Below are 23,302 nucleotides of genomic sequence, written 5' to 3'. Positions count from 1 at the left end.
ATGCTTTGGTTGCAGAGCAGAGAACACTCACTGCGTGTGATGCCCACAGGGCACTGTGCCAAGAATGTGTGCTATGGCTCTAGGCTGAACCGTGCCTGACCACCACTCCTGGAGCCTGGCAGGCCCTTGTCTGAGCTCTCTCTCTGCAACTTACTAGCTTTGTGACCCCAGAGGAAGTAGGAGGAGGGAGAAGAGGGTAAAAAGTAGGAAACAACAGTACTTGTTTTGTAAGACTACTGTAAGGGTAAAATGAACTAGCGTACTGAGAACATTACTTGATAACTCCTCCAAAAAATGTCAAATGCCATGATTATTAGCAGCAGTGGCACCATCAATATCTATATTAGGTATTAGAATTTCTATATTATCAGAGGGCTTAGAAGGCGTAATTTCATCAAAAAGGAAGGGATGATGGTAGGACAGTCTTAAGCTATATTGATGAAATAAGACTTATAATACGGTTTATTTGAAATGGTTTAGCAAGGAAGCAAAAGCTGCTTGGCAATGCCACTTGCCATTGTTATACTGGTTTGTTCTCATAACTTCTATGATGGCTGTGGTTTGAGGTAGCAAATTGTGCAAGTCACAGCTGCCTGCATTTGAGGTACATTCAGACTTATATGCACATGTGTGTGCCCACACACATAGAGCCAATAGAAATTAGCGTCCATTCAAATACTAGATAAATTTAGATTTTAGAACTGAGAAATAAATCCCTCCAAGGTTCTGAGACAGCTCAGGTTCACTCCAGGGAGCAGCTGGTGTGTCAGGGCAGTGACAGTCTGCCGGCACCGAAGTCTGACACTCACCCTGCCTCCCCTGCACACTTGTTTTAGCTCAGAGAGGAGTTCGGCATTCAGGACTCGGGATTCACACCCACATGTGGACAAATGCCTGCTTATGGCACAGGTTCTATGTAGTGCACTGCAGGATGACCTTCTTCATAAATGGTCCTGGTTCATTTGAATATCTTCATTAAAAAAATTAATCTTGGCCTCTACTTCATAAAAGCAAAAGTCAGTTGCAGGTGGATTTTCAACTTAAATATGAAAAGAATAAAGTTTTCAAGAGATAACTTAGAAGTGTTTCTAAAATAGGTCCACACAAAACTCTAACCCTAAAGGAAGAGATGATAAATGGGACTACACTAAAATGAAAACTTCTACTTATCCAAAGATGCCATCAGCACAGGGAGAAGGTAAGCCATAAAATAGGACAAAATACAGGGTGGGCAAAAGTAGGTTTACAGTTGTGGTTATGTGAGTTTATTCTTACTGTTACTTATTAATTATTGCCTTATTTTTCCATACAAACAATGGTAAACACACTTTTGCCCCACGCTATATTTACAATACATAAGTCCAACAAAGGACTTAAATCCAAAAGTTGTTTTTAAAAATCCTACAAATCAATAAGGAGGAAGACAATTCAACTAAAATGTACAAAAAATGAACAGCCACTACACAAAATATTTTCAGTCTTCTTAATAAACGACAGGGTAGTCTACTTCATTAGTAAGAGAAATGCGAATGAGACACTGCATTAACACTGCAGTGAGATACTATACCGCATATCCGCAAGTATGGCTACGTTTACAAATATTGGTGTGCGCTGCTGGTGGGGGCCTAAATTGGTACCAGCACTCAAGAAAACTGTTTGGCAGCATTTACTGAGGTTGAATACAGGCACGGTTCGCGACTTGGCTATTCACCTCCTAAGTGGATACTCAACGAAACTGCATGCCCGTGCTGCTTTAACAAAAGACAGGCACAATGATGGTCACGGTGGACCCAAACTGAAAACAACCCACATCCACCCACAGAATGAACAAAACACAAACTGTGATCTACTTATACAGCAGACACCACACAATAATGGGAACAGACATGATTTACACACATGGAAGAATCTCATAATCATGATGTTGTGTGAAACGAGTCAAAACAGAACACAGACTGCATGATTCCATATAAAGCTCAAAAACAGACAACTAGTCTATGCTGTTACACGTCACAATCGTGGTGACCCTCGGAGTGACCAGAAGAGGGCATGTGGGGCCTTCCCTGGGGACTATAATTTTTTATTCTTAATGAATTTTTTTATTTTGTATAATCATGAAGCTGCACATTTATAATTTGTGCCCATTTTTAACTGTGTTATATCTCAACCTAAAGTTACATTAAATTTACAAAAAAATAGTAATATAAAATAATTCAGCATTAGCAGGATTTGGGGCAATAACAACAGCTCAGAAAGAATCCTTGGGAGTCCAGAAAGAATTCTGAGAACAGCCAGGAAAGTACTGGTGACAGCGGGGGTGTGTGTAGAGGGTGGGAGGTGCCAATCACCTGAATGATGTAAGATCAGGTTGACTCAGAGGTCAGGTACATAAAGCAGGATAAAAAAAATGATGACCTTAACTTGTGCTTGTGTGTGTGACTGTGCATGCTGTGTCATTTGTTGTTGCCGATTCTCCTGTTTCCCATACTGGTATAAATTATTAATAAAGTTAAGTGGTATAATTTTCCCAGGAAGATTTTTACTTTATTTCCTGTTTGACTCTCACCAAAGACAGAAGTCCTAATGCTTGAGTTGTAGAACTCTCTACAATGCTTGAGAGATCTACTCTCTCTAATGCTTGAGAGAGCCAGGTGTGGGAAGCATTTTGAGGACAACACAGTTGTCAGGCCACTAGACATTACACTACATTGTCTACCACCTTGAACAATGAGTTTTGATGATTCTAAAGAAGCATCATGGAGCCTGAAACCTGCATAGAATCTTTAAGATGACCAGGGTTGTCTTTAAACATGTAAATGACTTTGTATGCAATGGGCAGGGGATTCTGCATGTTCCACAGTGATATACCAGGTGGCAGATTTCAGCTCAAAGGAAAAACGAACACGGGACTTTTCCAGAAACAACTGAGTTTGCTGGATGATTTCAAGCACAGTCTACACAAACACCCCATGGGCGTGCTGTGGTGGCAATTCAAGCCGTGCACGTGTGCTAGGATATATCACCTTAGAACAGAGGCTCCCAATTGGGGGCAGCTCCAGCAATGCCTGACACTTTTGGTAAGCAAATCATGGGGCAGCTGGGGCTCCAGACATCTTGTGGGTAAGGCCAGGGAAGCTGCTAGACAAACTACAAGGCACAGGATAGCCAATATACACAATAAAGGATTATCTGGCCTAAAATGTCAGTGGTGCTGGAGTTGTGAGAGAAGAGGGGGGAGTTTACTTGATAATCTCTAGAATTTGTTTTGCCCCAAAAGCCACATTTGAGACAATAAGCAGTAAATTTCTTGTCTGTGTCACAGCTCTATGATAAACCAGTTTGTAACATTTTCATATGTTGAATCATGAATGTATTACACCCAGCACAGCCTTTAGTCTATTGTTAACTTGCTTTTGTTGCCTTGAATTTCAATATTACCTAGCATCTGAATTGTCACAAAGGTTTTTAAATATTATGACTATTAATTTTGCTATGAATATCCAATACTGTGTGCACCTGTATGTTGTTGCTGAGTTCTATAGAACGTGTCTCACTTAACATTTCTGTGAGTTTGTAACACAAGCAACAAGCACACATCAGCCCAGTTTTACATCACGAAATAAAAATAAACAAGCCATCAACCCTGTATAATAATACTTTAACAATCAGAAAAGGCAAGTCTTCCTTTAATGCTTTTGTAGGATATTATTTGGCCATGTAAAAACAAAGTGTATTATTTGTTATTAAAGTTAAAATAGTCTCTAATTATGCACAGTTTGATATCAATGACATAAAAGCAATTATGGTACAATCAAGCAAAATGGCATTGTTGGCAGGTTCCACTTATCATTCCTAAATTACCACACTGACAAAGTGAAGCATTTATTAGTGCTACTGCAAAGCCAATCAAACAGTCGGTGCACCAGGTCCTCTCTGGTGCTTCTCAAAAGCTGCGCTTACACCTGGGTAGCATGATTAATTCACTGTGTTATTTTTTCAGTTTCCCTTCCCCAAGAAAATTCCCCAAGACTGCAGTGTATCTTTACAGAGTTTAATAGAAACCAAACTCACTTTTATTGAGTGCCTTTATGAATTTCTTTATTAATCAAAATTTTCAATCTCTTGCATCATCTTCAATTAAGAGGTCAACTGGGAAATGATACTAATTCTGAAAACTCAATTGAGTAGAATATTTAGACAATGGTCTGCTTCAGTTAATTTTATTTCCCAGTTAACAGGGTTAAAAAGAATATGCCTGAAATAATTCACTTTGTTAAAAAAATCTAAAATTTGTTATATACTTTTAAGATTTAGTAAGTACACTAACAAAAATAACACCTACTGCTGTGTAGTATTTACTATGGCCTAGTCATCATGCTTGTATCAGGATCAAACTTCCTAAGAGAGACTAGCAAGGTGACTTCATTACTAAAACATGTTGTATACTTTCAGATTACTGCTAATAGCACATGTGATGGTGGAAGAGTCACCACATTCCTCCTAAAATTGGTAGGAAGACAAACCTCCTTCACCACTCCTATTAATCATTGTACTAGAGATTCCAGCTGGTTCCACAAAGTAAGAAAAAAAAGTAAAAGGCACATATAAGGTGATAGGATATGAGGTAAAAATATAAAAAATAAGTACTTCTCTCACACAGCAATTAAAGTGGAAATTGAAATTCTTAGTGCCATTTGCAATAGAGGGAAAACACACAATTCACTTAGGAATAAATTTAACAAAACATCTCTGTAAGATCAGTAAACGGAAAACTACGGTACAGTGCTGAGAGGACTGAGAGAAGAACCAAGCAAATGAAGAGCTGTGCTGTGTCCTTGTTTTAGAAAACTCAATATTATTAAAATCTCCCCGAATTTATTTATAGCTTCAATGCAATTCCATTCAAAATTCCAGTGGAATTTTTAAATAAATGTTGACAAGCCAACTTCATATGAAAATGCAACAGACATACAACAGCCAAAATAATTTTGGAAAAAATAACAAAGTTGAAGAACTTAAAGCACAGGTAATCAGTTTTTCCTTACATCCAATATTCTTCAAAAGTCCCATAGATAAATTTTATGTTGTACAGACTTTTTTGTAGACTGCAAGAAAAAACACACACACAAAAATTAATGCAAAGAAAACTCTTCCACACTCTTTCTAAAGGTTCTGAGCACCCAATTCCAATGTGTGTGGGGGGCGGGGGTCCACACATCTAAGGAGTTCTCTGACATCAGCCGAGTGTCCTACAATTCAACTTAATTCTGACACTATCTATTCAGAGATAGCATTGGATTCCACAGGTTAAGAGCTCAGTCCCACAAGACTGTCACTCCACTTCACATACCAGTCACAGGTCTGACCAGCTCTAGCTAGATCAAAGATTCCAGTGACCACCCCTGTCCTTGGGTTCGATTTACTAAAGCAGCTCACGAAACTCAGAAACATTTTACTTAGATCACTGGTCTACTACAAAAGGATGCAACTCAGTCCCAGTCAAATGCACAGAGCAAGGTATGGGAAACGGGTGTAGAGCTTCTAAGCCCTTTCCAAGCACACTCTCCCCCCAAACCTCCCCATGTTCACCAACCTGGAAGGATTCCAAACCCCATGCTTTGGGAATTTTATGGAGATTTCATTATACAGGCAGACTGATTGGATCATTTGATTGAATTCAGTCTCCAGCCCTTCTCTCCTCCAAGGAGGTATGGGCTGGGATCAGGGAGGTGAGCAGGGCTGGGGGGGTGAAAGTTCCAATCCTCTAACCACATGACCACTAGTCTCCCCTGCAACTAGTCCACCTCCTTAGGTGTGGTTCCAAAGTCACCTCGTTAACATAAACCCAGATGTGGTGGAATGGGGCTTGTTACAATAACAAGACATATTTCACCTTTATGGCTCTGAAGGGTTTCAGAAACTGAGGACAAATGTGACCAAAGATGCTCCCATTGCTCTTACTTCTCAGGAAATTACACGGGCTTTGAGAGCTGTGAGCTGGGAACTGGGTGAAGAGCACACACACATTTTGTCACATTTTGAGAATACATTTTGGTCACCTGAGTGACCAAAGGAACACTTCTTATAAGTCATAATACAGTACTTTCCCACCCTGGACTGAAGCAGAACTGCCTATACCAGTTATTTTTAATGTAGTCTTATACAAAGAATATGGTTTTGGGATTCAAGCAGACATGAATTCAAACACTGGACTCACGTTTTTAATTCAAAACTGAACTTACTTGCAGAATATAGTTTAGCAAATAGCTAATATATAAAATATTATCTAGTTTATAAAACCCTCTAAGATATCCCCCTGAAGAATCCTTTCATGATGTATACATATATCAAAACATCACACTGTACACTTTAAATATGTTACAATTATGTCAACTACACCTCAATACAGCTGAAAAAAGTAAACTTTGATATATATACACATATACATTATACATATATATGTACCTGCAGATATGCATGTTTTGTATATACATATACACATGTAAGTGTATACACACATTTACATATTGAGGTCTGTCTGGGAAAAGTACAGCCATTGTTAATATAACAAGAACAGTTTGAGCAACATCGATGTAATCTGGCAGCCAAGGAGAGTGGACTGAAATGCATATGCATGGACAACTACGACTTCACTGTACTGGTCAGCAAGGGTGGTAGACACAGTTGAGTGAGCATGTGGACTGTGTGGCCATCACATTCTAAATGACTGAGCAAGTAGAGCAACGAATCTGTATGGGCACCAGGTGATTGACAGCTTCATCACGACAATGTGCCCACTCATGCATCACCTATGGTGCAGTTTTTTGACAAAACATCAAGTCACCCAGGTGACTCACCCCTCTACAGCCCAGATTTGGAGCCCTGTGACTTCTGGCTTGTTCCAGAACTAAAATCACCTTTGAAAGGGAAGAGATTTCAGGCCATCAATGAGATTCAGGAAAATATGATGGGGCAGCTGATGGTGATTGGAAGGATTGTGTTAGGTCCCAAGGTGCCTACTTTAAAGGGAATTGAAGTATCATTGTCCCATGTATAATGTTTCTCGTATCTTCTATTTTTTTCAATAAATGCCTCTATTTTTCATATTACATGGCTGGATACCTTCTGGACAGAATGCATACATACCATAATCCCACAGAAAAGAATAAGCTATTGTGAGATGAGATTTATCTCCTGGGTCACCCTGCATAGCTATCGCTGGAGCTAGTGATCCCACCAAAACTGAATACTAGTATGTGTGCTGGCCTGGCATTTAACAGTTAAATTCTGACCAATGTTATGTAGTCATAGCAACAAATGGGTCATTTTGTTCTTGGAAATGAAAAGTGGTGATCTACTCAAAGAGCTAATTTCATACTGTTGACTAGAAGAAAAGAAGAAACTGCGGTTTCAAACCTTGTCTTTAAAAGCCTAATAAAATCCTAAGTATTTGGTGGTCATTGAAATGAGTGCGTTCCAAAAAGTGTCATCTTTCTTTACACAGGTACAACACAAACTGACAGGAAATCAACTTGCCTCAGAGGGGAAAGCATGCTCAGAGCAATTATCGGAGCTAACAGTGCCTGAATATCTTTATAGAACATATGTATACTTTGATTCAAAGCTTCTAATTCAACAAATTCTGCAGAGAAAGAATTACTTAATACATTTGTTAGTCTAACATCTAGTTTTATCTGCTAAATATCCTTAATAAAAATCAACAATCAATAGAGAAATAGCGCCCTGGCTGGTGTAGCTCAGTGGATTGAGTGTGGGCCCGTGAAGCAAAGGGTCACCGGTTCAATTCCCAGTTGGGGCACATGCCTGGGTTGCAGGCCAGGTCCCCAGTGGGGGACACATGAGAGGCAACCACACATTGATGTTTCTCTCCCACTTTTTCTCCTTCCCTTCCCTTCCCCTCTCTCTAAAAATGAATAAAATATTAAAAAATAAAGTAAATAAAGAAATAGCAAACATTCCACTAAGAATAGTCATCTCTGAGCCTCTAACTCTACCTTAAGGCAGGACTCTCCTTCCAGTCATTGATAAGTTTATTGAATAACTACTGTGTGTCAGGCTCTGTGTTAGGAACTGGAATAAGACTTGTATGGCCTGTCCTTAAAATTTTTACAATGCTTCCAAAAGCACGTTTGAAATAATCATTGTAACTAGGTGGTAAGTGCTACCAAAAAAAATGCTATTGCACTATTAGAATCAAGACTAACCAAACCAAAGCCCTGGCTGGTGTAGCTCAGTGGATTGAGCGTGGGCCTGCGAACCACACCATCACTGTTCGATTCCCAGTCAGGGCACATGCCTGGGTTGCAGGCTAGTTCCCAGTGGGGGGCACACGAGAGGCAACCGTACATTGATATTTCTCTCCCTCTTGCCTTCCTGTCCCCTCTAAAGACAAATAAATTTTTAAAAATCTTTTAAAAATTAACCTAAATAGAATTTTTTTTTAATTTAAAAAAAAAAGACTAACTGAAACTTCCCTGGCTAGTGTGGCTCAGTTGGTTGGAGTATTGTCCTGTGGACAGAGGGGTTGCAGGTTCAAATCCCAGTTAGGGCACATGCCTCAGTTGCAGGTTCTGCCCCTGGTTGGGGTGCATATAAGAGGCAACAATTGATGTTTCTCACATCGATGTTCTCTCCCGTTTTCTCTTCCTCCCTTCCCTTCTCTCTAGAATCAATGAACATGTCCTTGGGTGAGGATAAAAAATATCCCTTTTAAAAAAAGAGACTAACCTAATCTAGGAAGTAAAGTTTAAACTGAAGCCTGAGTATAAGCAGGAGGTAAAAGGCCCTGTGAGCATAGAACACCCATGCAGCAGAAAGTATCAAAAGGGGAGAAAGCAATGCAAAATAACTTCTTAGTTTCATTCTTATTCATCCTCAGATATGGTTTTAAACAAGAAAAATGTATTCTCTCAGAGTTCTGGGGGCCGGCCGTTGAAAGTCAAGGTGTCAGCAGAACTATGATTCCTTCAAAGTCTCCAGGAGAGAATCATGCTTTGCCTCATGCAGCTTCTAGCGGCTCCGGGTACTCCTTGGTTTGTGGCTGCAAAACTGCAGTCTCCGCGTTCACAGGGCTGTCTTCCCTGTGCGTCTTTCCTTTTCTCTGTCTGAGTAGGACTCCTGTCCCTGGATTCAGGGCCCACCCAGATAATCCAGGATGATCTCATCTGGAGATCCTGAATTATATCTACTAGAGATTTTTTTCCAAATGAGGCAACATTCACAGACAAGTGAATATATTTTTTTGGAGGACACTGTTCAATCCTCTAAACCACTCGTTAAATCAGAATCTCTGGGTTCCATTACAGCTTCTCCTGGTCAACATTTCCTACCACTGGTCTCAGAGAAAAATCTTTAGGGGAAACATGAAATGTTCATTCCACAGTATTGAATGACAACATAGTCATACAATGATTTTCAAAAGAACCCAAGAACTAACCTTTTTCTTTTCTCATAAAGAACATTTATTTATGGTTTCTTAAGAATGTTATAATATTAGCACAGACCACTTTGTGCACATGGCATTCCTTATGTACTAATAAATACGGATTCAAATGATGAAGATTTTCAAGAAAAAAATAGAATTAAACAGCATCATTTACTATGTCAAGAATATCAAATCTTTTCAAACATTAGAAATATAAATTTTTTCTCTCTTCAGAAAACCACTAGCCATCATTCCCAGCAGTTATAATAAAAATAATGAAAACTACAAACATGAGATATTAAAATATTTTTTGGAAAAAATTTAAAGGAAGGAAGGAAGGTGTACTATGTTCTAATTCAATTGTGTTCTAATTCAATTGCCCCGTAAGATTTTGCACTTATTCCAAGGTCAAGGCTGTTACCCATTTTATAAATGAACAAAGTCTAAGGGTTAATTATATTCTGAAAATCCACAATGATCTTGAAATGTCAAATGAAAATCTTTTAAAATTTTTTCATCTTTACAAGCTTTTAAAATTCTTAAAGCATTAGTACTGACTAACCTTATAATGGAGTAAATTCCATTCACATTTTTTGATACAGAAAAACCAGTTTGCATGGGATACATAGATAGATAGTTAGATAAATAGGCAGGCAGACACAGAGGTCCAAAACGATCAGGTAAAATGGAAAAATCCAGGCCAAGTATTATTCAGAAACACACACTAGAAAGAGAAACAAGTGTCCTTCCCACAAACACATGCACACTGTTGGAATACACAGCCAGTGGTCTATAAAGGTATGAAATCTGTCCGGAAAAAGTCCAGCCATTGTTAATGTAAGGAGAATGGTTTGCACAGCATCAGTGTAACCTGGTAGCCAAGGAGAGTGGACTGGAATGGGCATGTGTGATGTGAACAATGGTAAATTCACTGTACTCGTCAGTGGGGGCAGTAGACATGGTTGAGTGAGCATGTGTACTGTGTGGCTGCAGCATTCAAAGGGACTGAGCAAGCAGAACAATGAATCTGCATCAGATTTTGCATTAAGCTTGAACATTTCTCTGCAGAGAATATTCAGATGATTCAGAAGGCCTCAGCTACAGGCAACTGGGGATCGAAAGCTTCATCACGACAACACGCCCACTTACACATCGCGTCTGGCGCAGTTTTTTGGCAAAACATCCAATCACCCAGGTGACTCAGCCCCGCTACAGCCCAGATATGACACCCTGCAACTTCTGGCTTTTCCCAGAACTAAAATCACCTCTGAAAGGGAAGAGACTTCAGACCATCAATGAGATTCAGGATAATATGATGGAGCAGCTGATGGCAATTAGGAGAATTATGCGAGGTCCCAAAAGGCCTACTTTGAAAGGGACTAAGGCATCATTGTCCTATGTACAATGTTTCTTGTAACTTGTATCCTCTTCAAAAAACGTCTCTGCTTTTCACATTATATGGCTGAATACTTTCTGGACAGGCCTCATATCCTCTTCTGGCTGAGGACTTTTTTTGGTCTAGCCAGACCATGGATTTCTGTTCTCATTCTATTGTAAACATATGTGTGCATATGAAAAAACCTGTTTTTGTTTCCCTCACTCTGATAAAAATGTGCTCACCTGAGATGCACCATTTATAACCACCGTCTCTTCCCTTCATTACACTGGGATCTAAGTTTCCTCCTTTTATTCGGGACTTACTCTATGGGTGGATCCTGCTTTATATTCCCAGATATCGCCCTAGAGCTCCTCACACCCCTCAAACTTAGATCAAAGAATAAGGAGGCTTTGTTCTCAGCTGTGAATTATTTCTACATCAATAGAAACTCTTTCTGCCCGATGGGAAGAAGTGGGCAACTATAAAGTAGACTTGAAATAGTGCAACAAGGAATGGTTTGTAACATCATCCTGCGACACTAACTATAAAAACTTGACAGAATTCTAGCTTTTAACCATTTCCTCTTTCAAGTCAGTGCACACAGACAAACACAACTAAAAAAAGTGAACTTGTGTGCTAGGCATCTACATGGACACCACACTTTCTTAGATGGCAACACAATAGTTTGAAAGTCTGAAGAGAAGCCAAGAGAACATTCATGTAGTACAAATTTTGATACAGTCAACGAAAGCCAGATTCATGTTGTTTGAAAGCAGTTAGAATCATTCAGAGAGAAAATGGAGATTTTCATAATTCTTCACAAGTTTATAATCCTCAACACAAGACTGGTGTTGTTTGAAAGCATTTAGAATCACTCAGAGAAACTGGAGATTTTTGTGATTCTTCACAAGTTTATAATCCTCAGCTCTGAAAGAGCAATATGAAAACAGACACAGAAAAACAATGGGGAACTGACAATGAACAGATAATCATTTGGAAGCCCCACTTTGTTCAAAGTCAAATAATGATCATAACAAAGGTGACTTAACAAAATTTAAAAGGCAACTAATTTGGAATAAAGAGCACAGGCATATTTAATATGTTGAGCTAGAAAGTGGTTCAATGCAAATTAACTGGATCGGTGTTTCCCAGGCAATTGCATTTAAGAAAGTTTCAAGAGGTGGTAACTAAGCAACTACATTCAGCCTACACAAATTATTCATCGTCCCTGGTAAATTATAGAAAATGACAGCCTGTCATTACAGAGTAGAGACATACAAAGGGCATTATTATGCCATGTTCCTCCTACATAAGAAAGATCAATTATATCTTTGGTGCAATGATTAGGTTAAATAACTACTATAAGTACTGAATGTTGGTGTGTCGTGGTGAACACATGTAAAAGAAAGCCCAGGAGTGTTCCAAAGAATGGCCCTTGCCAGCAGGTACAAGCCTCCCCTGACCTGACTTTACATAGTGTCTTTCCTGTGGAACCAGAGCAGCTCAAAACACTTCACTTTACTGGCAGAATTTTACATGAGTCTTTGGTAGAAGAGGTATGTAAGAAAAAGAAAACCTATATAAGTATTACTCACAACTCCAAATTCTTCATTATCTCTAATCAGATGATGACATTCTTGGAGCCAAGGCTGTTTCGATAGTGGTACCTTAATGACTGCCTAACTATTCCTCTAGATAAGAAGATCAATATGTAACAGTAAGTGAACTCTAACTGCCCCTGTTTAAAAGTATCAAGAAAACACCTTGTTTCTTGGGAGACAAAATATTTATTTTAAAATAGTATGCTTCTGCAACTGATTATTACATATTATCACACTGATATTTCCCTCTCTTTCTCCTTCCCTTTTCCTCTCTAGAACTAAATAAAATCTTTAAAGAGATTATAAAAATAAATAAAGAAAAAATAAAATAGTATGCCTCTGAATTTAGTTAACAGTAGATAATATGTGTTCTCAAATTCCGGGGTAAACCTACTGAACAAATATATTTTGAAGTTCTACTCATTTCCTCTTTCTAAAAAAAAGAATTCTGATGGTTGAATAAAACCAGAACTCTACTAAGCTATGCATTTCCTTTTAAAATGCATTATAAAACAATACATGTTTAGAAACAGTAAAGCATTTTCTTGAACCCACTTCCCACATCTCCTTCCAGACCATAATGACCAAGTACAGATGGAGGTAATGAGCACTGACCGGCTCTTCCGTCCAGCTCAGCAGCGACCATTTACGCGGCTATTTCTCTCTAATGGTGGCTCTCCCCATCATGGCAGTAAAAATTCTGGGGAAAGAAGAATCTTGTTTTCCAGCCTCGCCATTTCAGCAAATCTTATTGCCATGTAGGGCACTATTACTGGCTGTGACCTAGAAAACTAGGTAAGAAAGTTAAGACTAACATCGAGACCAATGAATACCCTGGAACTGAACAGGGACTGCCAGACAGGGGCCATTCCAGAGGCCCCCTGCCTATCATGGTCCCTCTCCAGGGCTACATGAATTTTCTCTCATTCCATTTCTCCTTCTGTCCTCATTGCATCTTCTGCTTTCTCATAGTTCCTGACTCTTCCATGACACTGATTGATGCATGGCCTCATGTATGGATCATGTTACTCTTTCATCTCTACCTCCCACTTCAAATGAGATCACTCTTCCTCATTACTCAGTTTAAATTTTTGAAAAACAGAAAATGACTAACCCGGTTTATCTTTTTAAGCCAGACCATGGTATACACTACCTGGCCTATAGTAGAGGTCTATACTAAATCCTTAAACACTCCTCTTATCCAGGGATTTGGCAGGGGGGTCCCTATGTCTTCTCCCCTTAAATGTGGGTTATGTGAACATAGTATAATTGGCATTGCTGTCCTGATTTCCAGGACCTGACCTTAAGAAACTAACAACTTGCTCTTGGAATTCGGCCATCATGCTACAAGGGAGCCCCTGGCCTCACAGAGGGACCTGGTAGGTGCTGTGGCTGAGAATTCCAGCTCAGGTTCCAGTCAATAGCCAACATCAACCACCAGACAAGTGTGAGTAAAGCTCTCTCCAAATGATAGCAATCCCAAGCCAATCCCCAAATGATACCAATCCCCAGCCATTCAGTTGCTCCCAGTCACTCTAGCTGATGCTTCAGATAACATAACGGCGCTCTGTCCTTACAGGGCCCTGTCAGAATTCTTAATTTACAGCATCTATGAGCATTATAAAATGTATGCTTAATACTACCAGTTTGTTCTGTAGCAATAGATAATTGGAAAAGATTTTGCTATAATAAATCAATTATTCATAGCTGTGTGAGTTAATAACACATTTCACTGGCTTAAAGCAACAATCTCCTTTTTTCTCCTATTACTGGGGGGTCAAGAATTTGAGAAGCACTCAGCTGGGTAGTTGTGGCTCAGGGTCTCCTATGCAGCTGCAATCAGTTGAAGGCTGGAGCTACAAGACCATCAGGGCTGAAGCAGCTGGTGGCTGACTGGGTACCTTTCTTGTAAGGTTTCAAGAGCTCTCTGTGTGGTCCCTTCCTCTGGGCTGCGCTGGGCCTCACTAAATCATGGCAGACTCAAAATGATAAATTATTACAAGGTGATTCAGGACTCCACTGTGACTGTCCCAAGGAACCTGGTGGCAGATATGTTGCCTTTTTTTTTTACCTAGTTTCCTAAGTCATATAGCATTATTTCTACTACACTTCATGGTTAACTGGTCACTAAATTTAGCTTAGATTCAAGGAATGGGAAGACTTATAAGCCACCTTTCCAAGAGAGAGGTTTCAAAGAATATGTCAATGTCTCTTAAACCACCACAGTTCAGCTCTGAGCCAAAGCTCATTCCTATTCTAATGAGCTATGTTCAGGGTTGGTGAGGTCATAGGTGCACCTACAGTTGTTCCTTTGTAAGGGGACGGGGCAGAGATGTCCCCCTTAGAAGGAGCTACATTGGCTATTCAGAGCACTAGCCCCCCTCCCTCCTGGCACCAAGGATCCTTCCTATTTTTTATGCTCTACACCTTCTACATCCTATTGATTCATTCCATCTATAGAACATTTCTTGAACTTCTCTTCACTAGACATTAATAAACATTCTTTACACAAAATTTAGAGAACACAGAAAACTATAATGGAGAGAAAATACCCTTCCTCTGACATTAAAAGTTCTAGAGATGCTTACTCCCAACAAGGTTTAACTGACATGTTTACAACCACAAACATGCTACCCTTCTGCTAATAGGAAAGCAACCCAAACTCATGAAGAGTTACAGCATCCAGAGAAAGTGTCAAAGGGCTGCTTTAATAGCTGCTTGCCTACCTCAGAGTCCAGAGCCTTCACTGAAGTCTAGCCTTTTTTCTGTTCTCCTTTTGCCCTGTTCCTCCCATCCAAATGTTATTTATTACCCTTTTGTGAACTCAACCTGTTCACAAAGCACTCTGAAGACAATAAAGAAAAAGTAAGTAATATTCATAATAATAATTTTCATTTGAGAGCAAAGGGCAAATAAATGACCATCTGAAATTCTAGATTTATACACTTGTGATTGAGCAGTATCTACAAATTTGCATTCTGCATTTTCTGTTAGTATTATAAGCTTTTTATTATTATTATAATCTCCTAAATCTTGTGCTTCCTTGATTCAGATCCTGGCTGGCAGGATCCGTGTGTAGTGGCAGCTATGAACAAATATACACAGGCAATAGAAGTCTTGTGGAGAAAAAGGGATGGCATGGCCACGCTCTAAAAGAAAGAGAGAGTGCCCCAGTCCCTGCCTGCACAGGCTTTTATTGCTTTTATGGGCACATTACATGGAGGATGGTCCTCATTTACTATGCACAGGTTCACTGTAGGTGATTACCTTTTACAGATAACAAAGGAAAGAATGTTGCTAATTATTTCAAAGAGAAGGATGTTACAGATCAAGGAGAAAAGTGGTTGGACTGGTTACACACCATACTTGGGGGGTTTAGCTCAGATTTTAGGAAGTTACAATTGAGCACTTATGCCTCAATTCAGGGTGAGGGAGTTTTAGCAAAAGCAAGTCTCATAGAAGCCTAGGTACAATGCAGGCCTGGTTCCCCATGGGAGAACCTATCTGTGGGTGTGGCTCCTGTGTGCCAACTCACTCCCCACTGGCCTTTCCGAATGGGGGCTGAGCTATATTCCCACACCATGTGAAATGGCTCCCTGTACTTCCTCTTTATAATCAATTAACAAAAAAAATAGTCAAAAGAGAACACTTGAAGTAAATATCTAATAAGAAATTTGCTATTTCTATTTTTCCTCACCTTACTAACAAAACATTTTATTTTTAAGTTGAATGGCCCAGCAAACTAATTTGCCTAACTATAACTCTATTAATCACTTCTTTTATTTCAAGGTTTTTTTCTTAATTTAAAATGTAACATGCACTTCCAGCCAAGATGAAGGCGTAGGTAGACACACTGTGCCTTCTTGCACAACCAAAATAAGGACATTTTAGAAATGAAATTACAACCAGAACTGACAGAAAACTGAACTGTATGGAAGTCCAACAATCAAAGAGTTAAAATAGATACATTCATCCAGACAGGTAGGAGGGGCAGAGCCGGGCAGAGAGGGATCACTGCAAAAAAAGCAGTGATACCAGGCATGGAAGGCAGCAGCTGAAACACCCCAGGCATGCACAGACCCTGGGCACACAGGTGGTGGCTAGCAGACCCTGGGTATGGGGTGGCAACAGGCAGACCCAGTGAGGGGCAATTGGGAAGTGAGGCCTGTAGCACAAGGCCACTGGCTGACCAGGCAGTCCCACATTTACACACAGATAAACCAGGCAAAATTGGGGAGCAAGACAGACCATGCAACCCAGGGTCCCAGCACCAGAAAATAAAGCCTCATAATACCGATTAAAAACACCTGGGGGGGGGGGGCTAGGCTGGAAGAAATAGACAAAAAACTGTACCTGAAAAATAACTAAATAAAATTTAAAAAAAAACAGAAAGGTCATGATATTAAAAAAAAAAAAAAAAAAAACACCTGTGGGGGGTGAGGTGCTGGGAGAGACTCCCAGCCTCACAGTAGAGTTCGTTGGAGAAACCACAGAGTCCTAGAATGTACACAAGCCCACCCACCAGGAATCAGCACCAGAAGGGCCCGGTGTGCTTGGGGGAAGTGGTGGAAGGGACTGAAATCCAACAGAGAGTGGAGCAAGCGCCATTGTTCCCTCTCGGATCCCACCCCCACATACAGTGTTACAACCCAGAGACTGGGTTGTCCTGCCCTGGTGAACACCTAAGGCTCCACCCCCTCAATAGGTGCGACAAGACAAAAAAAAATGGCCCAAACAAAAGAACAGATCAAAGCTCCACTGCAAATACAACTAAGCGATGAAGAGGTAGCCAACCTATCAGATGCACAGTCCAAAACACTGGTGATCAGGATGCTCACAGAACTGGTTGATTTTAGTCACAAATTAGAGGAACATATGAAGGCTAAACTAATTGAAATGAAGGGAAATGCACAGGAAACCAATAGTAATGGAAAGGAAACTGGGATTCAAATCAAAGGAGTGGACCAGAAGAAGGGAAAAAATGACCAAACAGAAAAGGATGAAGAAACAAGAATTCAAAAAATGAGGAGAGGCTTAGGAACCTCCAGGAAATCTTTAAACATTCCAACATCTGAATTACAGGGGTACCAGAAGGGGAAGAGGAACAGCAACAAATGGAAAACTTATTTGAACAAATTATAAAGGAAAACTTCCTCAACCTGGCAAAGGCAATAGACTTCCAGGAAGTCCAGGAAGCTCAGAGAGTCCCAAAGAAGTTGGACCCAAGAAGGAACACACCAAGGCACATCATCATTACATTAGCCAAGATTGAAATGAAGGAGAGAATTCTAGAAGCAGCAAGAGCTAAGGGGACAGTCACCTAAAAGGAGTTCCCATCAGACTGTCAGTGGATTTCTCAAAAGAGACCTTACAGGCAAGAAGGGCTGGAAAGAAGTATTCCAACTCATGAAATCCAAAGACCTACATCCAAGACTGCTGTATCCAGAGAAGCTTTCATTTAGAATGTTGTTGGTATAAGGGGACCAACAACAACAATAACAAAAATGGAAAAATACAGTAAAGATTAAGTTTTAAAAGGTAATGAAAAAATACAATAACAATTGTTTTTAGAAAAAGAAAAAGAAACTGCTGATAAGGGGTCTACTATACTTCAAATGAGTTTTTTGTGGTGAAGGCCAGTTTTGCATCTCTATTAACAAATTCATTTCAACATTCTTGATTTTTAAAAAGTAAACTACAATGAGATATCACTTCAGATCAATTAGGATGGCTGCTATAAAAAAAACAACAGAAAGTAACAAATGTTGGCTAGGGTGTGAAGAAATTAAAACTCTTGTACATTGTTGGTGAAAATAAGGAAGAGTGTAGCCACTATGAAAAGTGGTATGATGGTTCCTCAAAAAACTAAAAATAGAGAGACGGGGCAGAGGGGGGGGTTGGGATGGGAAAAATTGACAAAATAAAACTGTACTTGAAAAATAACTCAATAAATTTAAAAAAAACTAAAAATAGAAACACCATATAAGCCAACAATTCCACCTCTGGATAGGTATCCAAAAGAATTAAAAGCAGGGTCTCAAAGAGACATTTATACACCCATATTCATAATGGCATTATTCACAATAACCAAAAGACAGAAGCAACCCAAATAAACATTGATGGATGAATGAATAAACAAAATCTACATGTAAAATGTACATGCAATGGAATATAATTCAGTCTTTAAGAGGAAGAAAATTCTGAGATGCTGTAACATGGATGAACCTTGAGGACACTCTGTTGACACAAATGTTGTATATGCAATTGCACTTACATGACAGCAGTCAAACTCGTAGAAACAAAAAGTAGGATGGTGATTGTTGGGCTGGGGAAGAAGAAAATGGGGAATGCAGAGGTATGAAAAAGCTCTAGAGATTGGTTGTACAACACTGTGAATATACTTAGCATTACTGAACTGTACACTTAAAAGTACTTAAGATAAGAAATTTTATGCTCTGGGTATTTAGCCAGAATTTTAAAAATGATTAATGGAAAGTAATCATAATGCATTACATAGCTCAGCTGTGAACATCATTTGCATACTTATTCATAATAATACAGCACTTATTATTTAGACAAAAATTGCAACATAACACTATTTGCAAAATCAAGGAAGCTTAACTTGGGGGATGGAAAAACCTCAAGAGAATCAAATTTTTAATGATAAATTGTCAATAGATAAATTCTAAATTTGAAAAAATAGCATAAACATGCTTTTCAGAAACACAGGATAAACACCTGTGCTGGTATTAGGTGTTTAAGCTCTATAGTTCATCCTCCACCTGTTCTCTTCTCTCTAATAAGGGAGATATCTGATCTCTGCAGGCATTATTCCTCAGGCTGCCCTGTCAATTGAAAACAGATGGCTTGGCCAATGGGTGGCACTGTCAGGAAGCTAAATAGCAAGAGGAAGAGAAAATACAGTATTTTTCTCCTCCTTCTATGCTTCAGGTCTCATCTCAAGCACTGTCTCATCTCAAGCACTGTGTTTCCTCAATGACATTAGCTCCTGCCAGACAAGTCTCCCATGGTTCTAGGTTCTGCTTCATTACCCTGGCTACTGAGCTGAACAGCACCTCCCCCCATGTCTCTCCATCCTAGGCTTCCTGATGTTACAAATCTTTGAGTTGCTCACCAGGCCCCATTTGGCCTCTCAGCTTTTCCTTTACTAATTCCTGCATAAAGGTTACTCTATTATGAGAGTTTTGTTTTTGCCTAGCATGTGGCTGAAAAAGTGTCATTCCAAGTACAAATATGGTAAAGTACAAATTCATTACTTTCTTTAACACATCAGAGAACTGAAATCAAAAAGCAACCAAGTAGATCAAAAGCCAAGGAAAGACAGGAGCTTCCAAGGAAATGGAAGCACTTGCTTATTTATGGCAGAGTATGAGAGGATGAAAAACTGGGCACCAAACAAGCAGGCGAGAAGAATTCAGCTAAAATTCTTAACAAGTTGCTAAAGGCTCTGTGTGGAATACTGCGATATTATAGAACCATGGAGTTTCAGGCACAAGGAGAGTTCACACTTCTCTGCAGTTCTCCACAGACATCCACATAAGAAAAATTGGGGCAGGGTGGGAGACAGGAGACACAAAGTCCACTGAAAACTTTCTCTTCTGTGGAACTGGGTAAGGGCAGCAAACCCTGTCACCCCAGTAGAATGTGATAAGCAAAGGATGTACATCTAAACTCAAAACAACCTCAAACAAACAACAACAAAAAAACCCTAAACATAGCTAAGAAGTTAATAGTGGAGATGAAATATTATAAAATAATCAATTGACCCTCCTCAAAAGAGGAAAAAAGGAACAAATGGGAGAAATAAAAAACAGGGACAAAATAATAGCTTTAAATCTAACCATATCAATAATTATATTAAATGTAAATAACTAGAACACTCTAACTAAAAGGCAGAGATTATCAGAGTGGTTTAAAAGAAATCCACAGAGGGACTTCTGCCAAGATGGAGGCGTAGGTGGAAGCACTGTGCCTTCTCACACAACCAAGTTTAAAAATAACAAAGTTTTAGCAACAAAAATGCAGCCAAACCACAGAAAATTGAACTATATGGAAGTCTGACAACAACGAACCCTTCAGCCAAACCGGTAAGAGGGGCAGAGCCAGTAGCAGTGCGGGGTCAGGCAGGAAAGATCCACTGGACCGACCCAGGCACATGACCCAGGCACGCCGGCAGCTGTGGGTGGATCCCAGGTGTGGAGTAGTGGGCAGACCCACTGAGGGCTCAAGGCGGTGGACTCACTGAGGGCTGACCACAGTCACACATTTGCGCGCAGATAAACTGGTGAAGGAGTGAGAGATGAGACAGACCGTGCAGGCCCCAGTGGCAGAAAGTGGCAGAGGGGACCGCCATTGTCCCTCTCTGACCCCGTCCCTACATACGGCATCACAAACCAGTGACCTGGGTGGCCCCACCCTGGTGAACACCTTCTCGTACATAACAGGCATGAACAGATCAAAACATGGCTTAAGAACAACTCAGAGCCCCAGAGCCGATAAATCTAAGCAATGAAGAAATAGCCAAACTTTCAGATGCACAGTTCAAAACACTGGTGATCAGGATGCTCACAGAACTGGTTGATTTTAGTCACAAATTAGAGGAACATATGAAGGCTAAACTAATTGAAATGAAGGGAAATGCACAGGAAACCAATAGTAATGGAAAGGAAACTGGGACTCAAATCAAAGGAGTGGACCAGAAAAAGAAAAAAAATGACCAAACAGAAAAGGATGAAGAAACAAGAATTCAAAAAAATGAGGAGAGGCTTAGGAACCTCCAGGACATCTTTAAACGTTCCAACATCCAAATTATAGGGGTACCAGAAGGGGGAGAGGAACAGCCACCAGTGGAAAACTTATTTGAACAAATAATAAAGAAGAATTTTCCCAATCTGGCAAAGGAAATAGACTTCCAGGAAATCCAGGAAGATTCCCAAAGAAGTTGGACCCAAGAAGGAATACACCAAGGCACATCATCATTACATTAGCCAAGATTAAAATGAAGGAGAGAATCCTAGAAGCAGCAAGAGATAAGGGGACAGTCACCTACAAAGGAGTTCCCCATCAGACTGTCAGCGAATTTCTCAAAAGACACCTTACAGGCAAGAAGGGGCTGGAAAGAGGTATTCCAAGTCAAGAAATCCAAAGACCTACAACCAAGATTGCTCTATCCAGCAAAACTTTCATTTAGAATGGAAGGACAGATAAAGTGCTTCTCAAATAAGATCAAATTCAAGGAGTTCATCATCACCAAGCCCTTATTATATGAAATGTTAAAGGGACTTACCTAAGAAAAAGAAGAAGATTAAAAACATGAACAGTGAAAGGACAGCAAGCTCACAGTTATTAACAACCACACCTAAAACAAAAGCAAACTAAGAGGACAGCTAGATCAGGAGCAGAACCATAGAAATGAAGATAACACGGAGGGCTAGCAACAGGGAAGTGGGAGAAGGAGAAGGGGGGAGAAGGTACAGAAAATAAGTAGCATAGACAGTAGGTAGAAAATAGATAGGGGGAGGGCAAGAATAGTATGGGAAATATAGAACCTAAAGAACTTGAGACACGTGGTCATAAATTAAAGGGGGGGAATGGTGGGGGAGGGGTGTGCAGGTGGAAGGGAACGAAGGGGGAAATAGAACTGTAATGGCATAATCAATAAAATATATTAAAAATGAAATCCACAGATATGTTAAAAGTAAAAGGGTGGAATGAGGTATAACAGCAGTCCCTCCACTCTGGGGTCCTCAAGTGTGGATTCACACTACCAGCTTTCCTGGTTCTCCACTTGCAGATGGCAGGTCCTGGGGCTTCTCCACCTCCATAATCATGTAAGCCATTCCTATAATAAACCTCCTCTTACAAATATCCTAATGGTTCTTTTTTTTCCTGGAGAACCCTAAGACAACATAAATGGGGCAAAGCATTTGTATACAAAATACTATATAAGATCTTTTAAACTTAGATACAAGAAGAAAAACAACTCAAGAAAAATTTGACAAATGTACAATAAGCACATAAAAAATATGCTCAGCATTATTGGCGATAAGGGGAATGCAAACTAAAAGTACATTGAAGATTCACTGTTCCCACTAGAATAGTTAAAATTTCAAATATTACAATACCAAATGTTGAAAAGAATGTGGAGCAACTAAAATTCTAACCATTGCTGGTGGAAATGCAAAATCAAACTATCACTTTGGAAAAATGTGTAACAAGCTCTTACAAAGTTAAACCTACTCTTGCCATAAGACTTAGCAATTCTACTCCTAAGCATTTACAAGAATGTAAATACTTGCACAAGAATGTTCACAGAAGTTCCATTCATAATAGATAAAAACTGAAAACAATACAAATATCTACCAATACGTGAACAGATAAACAAGTTGATCTGTTCCTACCCCAGTGCCACTGCATGCGTGGACCGGGAGAACACTATGCTAAGTGCAATAAGCCAGTCAGAGAAAGAAAATTACCATATGATTTCACTCATCTGTGGAATCTAATGAACTAAACTAACATGCAAAATAGAAGCAGACTCATAGAGAATGGGCTGACGGCTCAGTGGGGAGTCGTTTGGGGTGGTGGAGGAATTAGCAAGAAGGGAAAAAAGAGAAAGAACTCATGGACATGGACAACAGTGTGGTGATTGTGGGGGTGAGGGAGGTGGGTGGGGTTGGAAGAGAATACAGAAGAGACAAATACAATTAAAAATGATGTAAAAAATAAGTTAAGTAAAAATAACTAGTTAGTGATATGTTTTAATACTTTGGCATGTTTTGAGAAATTTTGCAAATTTTACTTCCAAATATTCTTTTCAATCTGCCCCCAACCCAAAACTCTGATAAATCCTCATTC

The 23,302-nt window shown here is 39.7% G+C and overlaps 1 long non-coding RNA gene across 3 annotated transcripts in view; it reads right to left on the bottom strand.

Moving 5' to 3' along the window:
* LOC119048162 (uncharacterized) overlaps positions 1–23,302 on the bottom strand; it is a 158,107-nt gene that overhangs the window by 101,397 nt on the left and 33,408 nt on the right. The window lies entirely within an intron of this gene.

This window comes from Artibeus jamaicensis, unplaced genomic scaffold (genome assembly GCF_021234435.1).
Source record: "Artibeus jamaicensis isolate MK-2021 breed Jamaican fruit bat unplaced genomic scaffold, CSHL_Jam_final contig_373, whole genome shotgun sequence".
Classification (NCBI taxonomy): domain Eukaryota; kingdom Metazoa; phylum Chordata; class Mammalia; order Chiroptera; family Phyllostomidae; genus Artibeus; species Artibeus jamaicensis.
This window is presented reverse-complemented; position numbering and strand designations above follow the sequence as displayed.